The sequence below is a fragment of the Haplochromis burtoni genome, unplaced genomic scaffold, assembly GCF_018398535.1.
Source record: "Haplochromis burtoni strain Fernald_Lab_line unplaced genomic scaffold, NCSU_Asbu1 Contig_316, whole genome shotgun sequence".
NCBI classification, from domain to species: Eukaryota; Metazoa; Chordata; class Actinopteri; order Cichliformes; family Cichlidae; genus Haplochromis; species Haplochromis burtoni.
Window position 1 is genome coordinate 449262 of NW_024582677.1, and position 13057 is coordinate 462318.

Here is a 13057-nt window from a genome sequence, read left to right on the forward strand (position 1 = left end):
CAATATAAACATATTTAAAATGAAAGGAATTTGAAATGTACATTGTGCCAGTGGGTTTAGTGTCTAGAAGAGGGTCCTATCTCAGTCAGTTATGGATGATGTGAGAGGGCGTGTGTGTGTGTGTGTGTGTGTGTAATGGGGGGGAATCTCCATGATGCGGGACCTTCTACCGGATTGCAGAAGTTGGAACAGTTTGTTGCCAGGATGGGACGAGTCCTTCAGTATCTGCACTGCTCTAGTCCGGCATCTCCTGGTGTAGGTGTCCTGAAGCGGGGGGAGAGCAATCCTGCAGCAGCGTTCTGCTGTACGGATCACTCTCTGGAGAGCTTTTTGGTCCTTCACACAGCTGTTCCCAAACCAGGATGTGATGTTCTGTGTGAGGATGCTCTCCACAGAGATGTCATATCTGATGTCACTGACAGCTCCTCTGTTCTGTGCTGGGATCACACTGCTCCTTTTCCTACATTTAAATTCAATGTATGCTCTGAGCTGCCAAATATATAATGTTTCCATTTCAAATGATCTTTTGACTACAGTGGTCTTGACTGAAGTATACATGCACACTCTTATAGACCACTTTGTTAGGTAAACCTATTCTACCTCATCTCTAATCAGCCAATCACATGGCTGTGACTCAGTGCATTTAGGCTTGTAGGAATGGACCTGTTCAAATGAAGCATCAGAAAGGGGAAGAAAGTAGAACATCTTGTTGCAGTATTACTGCTTCACATCTGTCATGAAACACTGTGTGGAGGAAAAGCTTTATGGACCCTAATGCAGGACTCTTGAGACAGGAATACACTTCAACTAAGCTTTAATGCTTCTTGCTCCAGAAAATCCCAAAGTCCAAAATCCAGATGATAACCGGGCACCACATCAAGGAGTCCAAACATCCAGAAAATGCATTGGAAACTCAGGGAAAGCAGAGCAAGGGAGACACAGCAATGTGGACAACGCAAAGAAGGACAAGGGCAGACTTGGACAATATATACACAAGAAGTAAAACTAATTACAAAGCACCAAAGACGCATGCCTTTCAAAATAAAACAGTAAGCAACTAAAAAGGAAACGCAAAGATGCATAAAAGAAAATACAATGGAACAGTAGAGAAGATGGATTAAACTCAAAGAAGTAAATACAAATGAATACTTAAAATTTAAACAGCAGCCAGAATACAAATGGAACCAGAACTAAAGATTAAAAATAAATTAATTAATAGGATACAAATGTTAAAACACTGGATGAAAGACTCAGGACTATGTCAGCATCGTAGATGTGCAGCCAACAAATCTGCAGGAACTGTGTAATGCTATCATGTCAATATGGCCCAAACTTCTAGTTCACCCTCCGTACAACACACAATCTCTCACACACTGTATAGAGCTAAGATATTACACTTGTCCAGTATCTTATCTTGCACCTCTGTTTTGTTACACATATGTTCCTCTTGCCATTTTTATTTTATGTATGTATTTATTTGTTTTTTAAAGGTACACCATCATCTCAGTTACTTTAAAAAGGTAACACAGTTAATCTTCATGTTGACCATACTCAGAATATTCCTGTAATGTTGAAATCACCCCACCTACAGTCCGAAGCCTCAGCACTGACATTGTGTAACACAAGCACTACTCTAATGTAGTATAGGATGCCCCCTAACACACAGTTAGGCACACTCTAAAGTATAATTATATAAGTATAATAATTATATTAAACCTGACTAAACCTATTTAGTCAGGTTTACTAAATATGGCAAAAAATTATTAACTCGAGGTCCACGTGTGTTTTCATGTTTAAGTGTTAATAGTTCCCTCTGACATTGAAACAACCTTCAGCACTTACCTTCCAGCCGTCTCCATTTTTGTAATAACACTCAGTTGCATTGAATCTATAATACACACATTTTTTTGTGTGTGAGTGTGACAAGTGTGGCACCTTATCCTGTGGTTTATGAGGCAAACCTGCAATTTAACCAAAGCATTGTGATGGCAACAGTCAGTGTGACACATGTACTACTTCAGCGGTCCCCAACCCCCGGGCCACGGACCGGTACCGATCCGTGAGTTGTTTGATACGAGAGTTGGGGCTCGGGTGTGAAATTTATGGTTTTCAGGGTTTTTATCGGTTTTTAGTGTTATTTGTTTAACACTAAAATGTTTATCATTAACTTGATTTCCCTGGGTCTTTTCCCGTGTGTATGAATAAATCTTCTTTTTTTTGGTACCAGTATTGGTTTTATTTTGTTGTATTTATCCGTGACACCTTAAAGGTCTGTGAAAATATTGTCGGACATAAACCGGTCTGTGGCGCAAAACAGGTTGGGGACCGCTGCACTACTTCATACCTTGGTAGGACACCGTAAAAACACATACCAAAGGAAAACAATGGTGAACTTTCTGCACTAATTAAAAACATTATTTCTAAACTTATTTTTTAAATTTTCAGGCACTTCTTACAGCTGCTTACAGCTGCACTTCTTACAGCACAGGACTGGGGAGGATTTCTGTAGTATCCCTAATACAAAACACTTCCCATCAGTGTTTCAAAACGTCCAAAGCAAACGTGCTTTAGTCTTTTTTGTAGCTTTGATTTAATAGATTTATTTTTTTTTTTCTAACCAGATTTTAGAAAGTTACAGAGATTTCTGCTGGTGTTTTTCTGGGTTCTTTTTTTTTTTTTTTTTTTTTTCTCTGTCCAGATTTCACTCTGAGCTCCTGGGTGATCTTTGCTGGAGACCCACTACTAAGGAAAAATAACAAGAGTCTGTATTTCCATCTTTATTTGAAACACCTGACTCAAAGTAGCTATTATGAGGTCACTGAGACCAGATACCCTATTATGTTTATCCCAGGTACACAGCTCTGTAAGCGTAGTAGCCACACCTACATGTTGTTCAGACCATTTCTTTATGAGATACAACCAATCAGAAGAAAGCTGACTTACAGAGATATGAGCTGAAGCAACTTGTTTCAGAGGATGAATACAGTAAGTAAGGATTGTTTTAAATTGTGAGTCATGAATAAATCTAATAGCAATTACATACAATTTTATATATATAGTGCTATAGTAACTGGTGGTGGTCAGAGGGCCCGGTGGCGCCAGTGTCCGGCAGCCTCGCGTCTGTCAGTGTGCCCCAGGGTGGCTGTGGCTACAACGTAGCTGCCATCACCAGTGTGTGAATGGGTGGATGATTGTGTATAGTGTAAAGCACTTTGGGGTCCTTAGGACCAAGTAAAGCGCTATACAAATACAGACCATTTACCATTTATATAGTAATTGACAACGATAGCTGCCTCAAGGTGCTTTAGATTGTAACAAAACCCCAACAGGTGACCCCTCTATGAGCAAGCACTTGGTGACAGTGGGAAAGAAAAACTTCCTTTTAACAGGAAGAAACCTCTGGCAGAACCAGGCTCAGGGAGGGGCATCCACCTGCTTAACTGTTTAGGAATTGCAGCCATTTTTCTACATAGTTCCCCATTTCTGTGAATTACTCTAGGGTCTTTACCTTATAAGGCACCTTGAGACAAGTGTTGTTGTTTGGTTCTATATAAATAAAACTGAATTGAAATTCAAGTCAAGCTTTAATTTGTCAGTTTTGGAACAGTGGCCTTCTTTCTTGGTTGGCTCCTTGGTAGGCTTCAGCATTGGTGGTTCCTGGGTTGTTCTTGAACATTTCCTCTCATCTCAGGGTGAGAGTTTGGTTCTTCTTACACAGCTTGTCAAAGTGGTGACACATCAAAAATAACTTGTACTTAATTTGGAATTGTCTGAACTGATGATCTTGGAATCAGCAGTTAATTAGAAATGGCTCTAGACCATTCCAGCTCGTGTAAATCTACCTTTTTAAATCTTCACGGAGTTCTTTGGGCTTGCCTATTGTTTTAAATATTGGTCAGTCCTGATCACTAATGACAAGTTATCGGGCCTTGGCCTTTTCAACTTAAAATTAATTATAAAACCTTCAACAGAGGCTGGGTCTTCCAACATGACAATGATCCAAAACACACCGCCCGGGCAACAAAGGAGTGGCTCCGTAAGAAGCATTTGAAAGTCCTGGAGTGGCCTAGCCAGTCTCCAGACCTCAACCCCATAGAAAATCTGTGGCGGGAGTTGAAAGTCCGTGTTGCTCAGCGACAGCCCCAAAACATCACTGCTCTCGAGAAGATCTGCATGGAGGAATGGGCCAAAATACCAGCTACTGTGTGTGCAAACCTGGTAAAGACCTATAGTAAACGTTTGACCTCTGTTATTGCCAACAAAGGTTATGTTACAAAGTATTGAGTTGTATTTTTGTTATTGACCAAATACTTATTTTCCACCCTGATTTACGAATAAATTCTTTACAAATCCTACCATGTGGATTCATGGATTTTTTTTTCACATTCTGTCTCTCACAGTTGAAGTGTACCTCTGGTGCAAATTACTGACCTCTGTCATATTTTAGGTGGGGGAACTTGCACAATCGGTGGCTGACTAAATACTTTTTTGCCCCACTGTATTGTTTTTAGTTACTGTATGTGCTATTACTGCTAACCATACTGTTTGCACTCTGTTTGCTGTGTGTGTGGTTGCTGTGTGTGTGTGTGTGTGTGTGTGTGTGTGTGTGTGTGTTGTGTGTGTGTGTGTGTGTGTGTGTGTGTGACGGTATTAAACATCTTCATGGGAACGAAAAATTGTGTGTGTGTGTTTTACATCATAAACGTGCTATTTAACCTTGCAGTTGTGATGGCAACAAAAAAGTAGTTTGACACTTAATACAACTTTGATACACAGCTAGATCGTGACTATACAATCACATATTTATACATGTCTTGTGCCCTAACAGCCTCCATCCAGCACATGAAAAGAATCACATAGAGGCATTGAAGAGTGTTTTATTGTATGTCTGAGCACTTCTTCTTTTTCAGATCAGATATTGATATTGTGAGATGTGTTTGGCAAAACACAGCTAGGTGTCTTTTCACATGATCCTATTATAACTGTGTTACTTTTAACTTTTTTATTCTCAACAGCAGCTCCTCTGAAAGTCAGCTTTTCCTTTTAACAAGTGTTTATGCGCAGGTACTCACTGCTCTCCCCGGTTATGATCAACACAATGGAGTTTATTATGAAACAAGCCTCTAACTGAATATCTATCCTGGGAGAGTATCTGCATGACAGAATGTCACTGGACTTGATGACGCACGTCTATGTTTACACTGCTTTGCTAATTTGACAAACTAAATAAGGGATTAAGCCCCTCTGGCTGTGTTGATGGCAGCAAGGGAGCATGTCACCTAAGTGGTTGGGGGCGATCATCTTGTAATCGGAAGGTTTCCGGTTCGAGTCTCGGTCATTGTGTCCTTGGGCAAGACACTTCGCCTACTGGTGTTGGCCAGAGGGGTCGATGGAACGATATGGCAGCCTCGCTTCTGTCAGTCTGCCCCAGGGCAGCTGTGGCTACAACTGTAGCTGCCTCCACCAGTGTGTGAATGTGAGAGTGAATGAATAGTGGAATTGTAAAGCTGCTTTGGGTGCCTTGAAAAGCGCTATATAAATGCAATCCATTATTAAGTGTGACAGTGTGGCTCATTTCTGAGTTTTTCAGTGGAGAGCTGGAGTTGTGTATTTTGTGATGTGACAACAACTTTGGAAATTGGTAGGCTATATTGTATCATAGGGTGTGACAATATACTGAAACTAAATGAATAATTCATTAAAACTATGCGTATGTGTAGTTAGGGTTATGGACACCTTCCAGTTTAGCTTGGATCTCTTTCAGTCACTACTTTCCTATAGCCTCACCGTATGTTTCTGTTGCTGTGGCAACTTGTCTAACTTCCCACAACAAACTAAGTCACTCACAGGGATGCAGCCAGGTTGCTGCTTGAGTCAAGCTCCTCCCTCCACCTTGACTCACAGATGGCTCTACAGTTGGTGCTCTGCTGTACTGTCATCATTTTTATGTGTAATTTAAGTACAGCACATATTGTTGACAGTTGTTTATACTAGTAAAAACAACAACAACTTTTTATTGATACCATTATTTCACATTTTCTATAGACTTTGAGATCTATATCTTTTATAAAAATAAAAAATAAAAGAATCACTCAGTAACTCTTGTTGTCAGGAGTGTCGTGTGTGGAGGCGAGGAAGTGACCCAAACGCAGGACTGGTGGATAGTGAAGAACTGAAGATGGTTTATTATGAATCGTGGATGAACAGGGCAGGAACGAAGGACTGACTGGCTGGCTGGCTGGCTGAAAGACTGGATGAATGGCTGGCTGACTAACTGAATATACATACGGAGAGACGACATTAACATCAATGACACGACAGTGAACGAGTGGAAACAGAGGACTTAAATACACAGACTGATGAGGATGATAATGAGAGACCGGTGAGTACACAGCTAAACATAATCTGGCTAATAACACAAGAGACGAGCTGACACAGGAAAAGCAGGAAGTGAGAACATTGATGTGGCAACATAACCTAAATGTGACAAAACTGAAAACACTGGGTCACCGACCCAGGAACCCTGACATTTGTATTAAAAATCTGATATTGTGAGATGTGCTTGGCAGAACAAGGTATTGGAAAACTCTGTGTATCAAAGCTAGTTTTGCTTCGTACCCATCACTTAGATTAAATAATGTCAGTACCTTACAATAACCATTTGTAATTGTATGTCTGTGAAGGTTCTCAGTCATCCAGGTCATCGTAGTCAAAGGAGCTTGCAAAGAAAAGCGTCTGGACTTCTTTAAGTTGCTTGAAGACGTTTCACCTCTCATCCGAGAAGCTTCTTCAGTTCTAAGGTCAAATGGTGGGGAGTCCCAGATAAACCTAGTGGGAGTGACCCCCCCCAGAGGTACAAAAGGACCCCCTGATGATCCTCTAATCGCCTGAGCCAAGGTGGGAAACTGGGCGTGGCTCCCAATCAGCCAGAGTTTCGGGTGTGTTCATTGTGAAACCTGGCCCCACCTTATCATGCGAATTCCTGAGGTCAGATGGCCCAGGATGTGAGTGGGCGTTAAGGCGTCTGGGAAGGGATCTCAAAACTGGATTATAGATGGCAGAGAGTTGGTGTCGTAAACCCCCGCCTCTGTTCAAAGATGGTCGCTCACAGTGGACATAGATGGCTTCTTTCACTCCTCTTTCAAACCATTTTGGACAGAGAGGACAGATGTTATGAAAATGACGTATTAACTACTAAAAAACACTGACCTTTGTGGAAATGCTTGGAGCAGACTAACATGTGAGCTGGAGTGTTCTGGGACGTTATATTTTGTCTTTGAATGGCTACAATCCAGGCCATCCGTCGGCTCTTTATTACTTCGGAAACATGGCTTGAACAATTTCTCTTCAACGACGTAATCTGATAACAACCGATCTCTTTACCCGTCGGCATTTTTTTGTGTTTCTTTTTATCGCTGTGTAACTGATTTCAATTGAAAGCCTGCGTGCGCTAGTACCTCTTGCCACGAGTTCCCAGAATCCTTTGCGGTTTTACCCCTGAATGATGTCACATTTTCAATCTCTATGGCAGTAGCCAACAGGTCTAGTTTGGTTTTCTTGATTTATTTCTTTATTTTTGTTTGGGGGGGTTGTTTGTTTGTTTGTTTTTTATTCCTCCAAATAATTCTTCATAATAAAATTGGACCATCAGGTCCTGCTCACCAAAAGGATCATAAAAGCAGGAAGCTTACAACACAAGAAACAGATCTTTCAGATAGGATGTGCTTACAATAAAAACCTCCCCCAGCACCAGAGTGGCTGAAGAGGTGGTCAGAGACAAAGGAATGTCTTTGATCACACAGTTTGAAACAATAAGCATAAAAATGACAACATTTAACAATTCACTTTAACAAGGTTGTGTCCAGATTACAGTGCAGATGGCATTCTTAAGCTACCAAGCAGTATCCATTATACGAGGGTATCGCACAAACAGAAATAACGGCTAACTTTTGCCAAGCAACGGACCAATAAATGCATTAAAAGCTGCAAGCAGAGAGGTCTAATTCAGTTATTCAAATTAGCGGAGGTGAGGCCTAATGCAGTACATCTATCAATCAAAGTGTCCATGCCAGGCTGAAGTGGTCGGTAGTGAAACTGTAAATTTTAAAATACAACATGTTTATTCCAGTTGTTTTCATTTTATGCATTTTGCTACTTGCCATCCAACTTACCTCACCTGCAGTGTCTCTAAGCCCATCAGTTTAAGAACCACTTATTCTGATTCACACGATAACGTGAGTCTGTTGTTTACTACTCTGGAAAGGTCCTCACTTTCAAATTTACAGCACTAATGGATACTGAGAGTGAATGTTGAGCCCAGTTAAAAGTATTTCTATTCAAATAGACAAGAGAACTGCTTTCTTTAGGACACTGTTTGTTTCATCAAGGACGTACTTGGGGTTGAGATCCTTCAGATGATGAATGTGACCAAGTTAAAAACTTTTGCTCATGTACAGATTGCCACAAAACTGCCAGTCAGACTGTGATGAATACATTTTGCCAGGATAGGTATTTGAGTTGTGTGTGTGCATGTCACTTTTCACTTGACTTCTCTCTCAGTGGTATTGACAGCAGCGAGCGGAGATGGAGAGCTTAACATGTTTCTCAGAAAAAGCAGAAGAGAGGGAGCCATCACTCTTCTCTTCTCACCACACATCCCCTCCCTCCCTCCCCTTCCTCCCCCCTCCTCACCCACGCTGCTCTCTTACGCTGAAGATGTAAGTGCCTTAGACAGATGTCTGCTGCTTCTTGTCTAAAACCCTCAACATGAGCTGCTGAGCTCGGCAAACTCTAATTAAGATCAATATTTCAATTTTTAGTAAAAGCGCACGAGATGGAGAGAAGACAGGGAGAGAAATCATCTGTCCATGGAGACTCGAAGAGACAAAACGAAAGGTCAACTGTGATCCTTCATCGGGTGTGTGTTTGTGTGAGAGTGTGTGTTGGAGATTTGACAGAACTGGCTTGTGAAAAAGTGCTCAAGGGTTCTAAAAATCCTATTTATTTTTCTTCTGGGGTTTTGCTGTTTAGTTTAAGTTTCTATGCCCTGTTACTATAACAACATCATCACTGGATGGACCGACAGGTTGAGCTGTCAAAAAGGAAAGCTGCGTGGCTGTTCTTGTACGATTACAGGAACAAGCCAGATAGATCATGAGACATGGACAGATATATGAATACACAAAATATTAAAATATATTGCAATTGTATACATGTGTTTAGACAGACATGGAATCCTGAGCTACAGTAACACAAGCTTGAACAGTACGCTAACAGTACGCTAAAGGCGTGCCTAATCCAGTCAAACTGGCCATTAAAAGTGAAATGTCACATACACACTGATATGACAACTGAGTGGTAAGCAAAAGTAATTGTACTTGTTTGTCATTTGTTGGGTTTAAACAAGTGCTATATAAGAATCAGTCCATTTACTATATCCATAACATGAATTAGATTGGTGTTAGCTCTGGTGGGATGAGCAGAGATGTTGCTTGTTTCAACGCCATAAACTGTATAAAAGATGGAATCATGTAATCATTGTGACATCACACAATTTTTTGGCCTCTCCTGTGGTTGTTTTCTTGGAGACAGAATTAAGCATATTTAGATAAGAGGGTGGAGCTCTAATTACTAGCTAATGGTAGCAAACTTCAACCTCAAACTGGCAGATGGAGTGACTAGCAGAGAGCAACTGGCACGCCTGTAAATCAAAGTAGCTTTGCTTTTTATTGCAAATCCAAAATCAACTATTGTACATTTTTTATGAAGGGAGTAGCTATGTATAGAGTCCAAAAATGTTTTTGTATCTTTTGTAACAAAGCTTCCATTTCCTTACATCAAAGTTAGTGAGATTTATCACTGTCATTTATCCTCATCCATCTGTACTGCTTATTCTTTTGGGGAAACCTGCAGTCAGATTAGACTGAAGACATCATTTGGAAGAGTGATGAACATTCATTCCACTCAAAATTCTGCATCCAGATGAACAGAATCAACTTTCTGGGATTTCTTTACCTGGATTATTGAGCATGCATGAACATGGCACAACCATTAACATGGTTCTGCTAGAGGTTTCTTCCTGTTAAAAGGCAGTTTTTCCTTCCTACTGTTGCCAAGCACTTGCTCATAGGGCATCTGAATGTTGGGATTTTCTCTGTATTATTGTAGGGTTTTTACCTTACAATAAAGCACATTCAGGCAACTGTTGTTGTGATTTGGGGCTATATAAAGATAACTTAATTGAATTGCATGCAGACAACATCTTGCTACAATCATTTGCTGGGATGCTGGGATGTCCATTCTTCCTAGGAGCTCTTGTTTGGAAAAGCTGCCAGGATAAAAAGGTCATGGCAGCACAGCTTTACATTGCAAAGTTGCACCTGAACAAAATGCAAAAATCAAACCATAGCACAGCTCATCCGCAAAAACACTTCATACCAGCACCGTATCATACAGCAAACACGGTGGAGGAGGCTTGATGATTTAGGCTTGTTTTGCAGCCACCGTATTTGGGCAACTTACAGTGATTTAATCGACTATGAACGCTTCTGCATACCAAAATACTCTAGAGTCAATTGTGAGGACATCTGTTCAGCAGCCAAAGCTTAGTTTGTGGGCATTCATAAATGAATGCCCACAAACCGCAATGAACTGAAGCAATGTTATAACGAAGATTGGGCCAAAATTCCTGCACTGCAATTCTGTTTGACACAATGATGTGAGAGACTCATAAAGTCAAACAGAAAAAAATTCCTTCAAGTTATTGTTGCTGAAGGTTTTCACAGTCACCTGTCTCCGCCACCCAAAAAATGTCACTATAGAATTTAAGAAGTCGACTCACCAAAACAAAAGAAAACCAGACAAGATATGGTATGCTTTTTCTCTGTCACACAACTCTGATGAGTGTTTGGATTTGCCACAAGAGAAATGTTTGTTTTTTTACTTTAAATATTAAAGTAGAAATTATAAATGAAGCAAGAGCAGAATTTTACTGTGTTTAGACAAAAGTAAACATAACTCAATATAAGAAAACTATATAAAGTATAAATATATAAAGTAAATTTCAACATCTTTTACCCCTTTAACTCTCAAATAATTTTACATTTTCTTAGGTATAATAATTAAACTTTAACAACAAAAAGCCAAAACTGATAAAAACAAATTACTTAAATAAATGCAGTTTGCTGGTACTGAACTCCCTCTGAAGTTGACACTCTGTCACCTTCATCTCTCCATCCAGCACCTCATCCTAATTTAGCTTTCCTTTCCTTGGTGTCTTTCCATTTTTCACACAATGCATTTAGCAAACTGAACGTTTCTGAATTTCTTCCACAGGAAAACTAGAGTTTCTCTTTTCCCAAAGTTTCTGTGATCATCGCTAATGGATTTCTTAGTGTGCTGAGTTCACTCGCTTGTTCGGACAGCAGCCATAAGAATGTGCATGCTGGTGGGAACAGTTGTGTTGTGTGATTTGGTCTTTCTACGAGTGTCTGTGGACTCAGTGATGGCACGGTGTCAAGTCTCGCACTGAGCTGAAATTCAGAGCAAAACAGATGTGTGTGTTGTTTGAATTGCTGTTCTGCTTCTTTGAGTCCTTTTCATCGCCGTGGAGAACAAACATGATTTCTATACATGCCAGGCCTTGGAAATGTGGCAAAACTTGCTGTCTAAAGTAAGCCCCCTATCAACTTCACTCTTAATGCTCAAGCATGTGTGCGTGTGTGTCATATCCTTTCCTTGCACAATTAAATCTGATTCCTCTGCAGCGGCATTAGTGACAAAACCCCCAAAGGCCTCAGATAACCCTCAGCCACCTCCCGGAGCTGGTCTGGATGCTGGCTACCTTGGCTCAAAGTGATCCTCATAGATCCACCACCTTGCTGATGTCCATTTTGCTTAAATCGGTAGAACTGCACTTGCAGCGAAGTCCCAGTATGCAAAGACACAATGAAAACCCTGACTTCAAAAATTTATGTCTCAAGCCCTCGGCCGCAGACACTCCCCTTCCCCTGACAATGAATGGACACAGCAGATCTTCTTAAATGCGCTATTTCTATGCAGACTGCTTAGCTTGGCGTTTGAGGGCCAGCTCCTGCTTATTAGATTTTTTTTTAAACCCTCTAATAATGACTTAGCACACCTAAACTTGAAATACCTTGATATGATTTCCGTCCCTTCATCTCACACTCTTCTTTTCATCGTTGCCAGCAGATTTGAGGCAGAGGGGGCGCGTATTTCATGGCCGCTTCGGACTGGAAGTTAAGCTCAGCAGCTGTGCAAGGTTTTGCTTTTCACATCTGACCAAGTTAAACTTACTGCCACCTGTTTTTCCCGCAGATCGGCACTTTCTCCCGCACATGTATCACTCAAGTGTCGGTGAGATGGTCCTCTGGGATGCGGCCACTGCTGAGGAGGCTAAGCGGGTCAGGTGCAGCGATGCTCCGTTTAAGTCCTATTCCCATGGTGCTTATCGACATCTCATCCTACTCAGCCTTGCTGTTATACCCCCGCCGAATTAATAATACAAGAAAAGACTTATGCGTCCCAGATGGAGACGCGCGCAGGGTTTAATTATGTGTGGATCTGCGGAGATGAGCTGAGATGATGCAATTTGTGCTTAATTGCGAATGAAAATAGAGCCTGTCCAATCTTACTTAACCCCGCGCGCAGATACTCCGCGGCCTCCTCGTGGACCTGCGGAAACGCGGATTGATTTTCCTTTTTGGCAAAGGGGCGCGCGGCCTTAAATCGATCGGTGATTGATAGATTTGGATGTGTGTGGTGTGTCCGGGATCTGGAAATGGACAGTGGGTCTGATACATTCTTCTCATTGTTTTATGCGTTTGATGTGCGCTCCCACACTTAAACCTGGACTTTTTTTCTTAAATTATTATTATTATTCCAGTAGCAGTTTGAAATTCTCTCTTTGCTTTTTTTTAAAAATTTTTTTTATTATTGGTACTACTACTTAATCCGTAGTTTAGCTGGATTTCTCCGCTTGTCCTTTCTTTTACTACCTTTTTTAAGAACTATGTTGTTCCACGTGGCCCATATATAT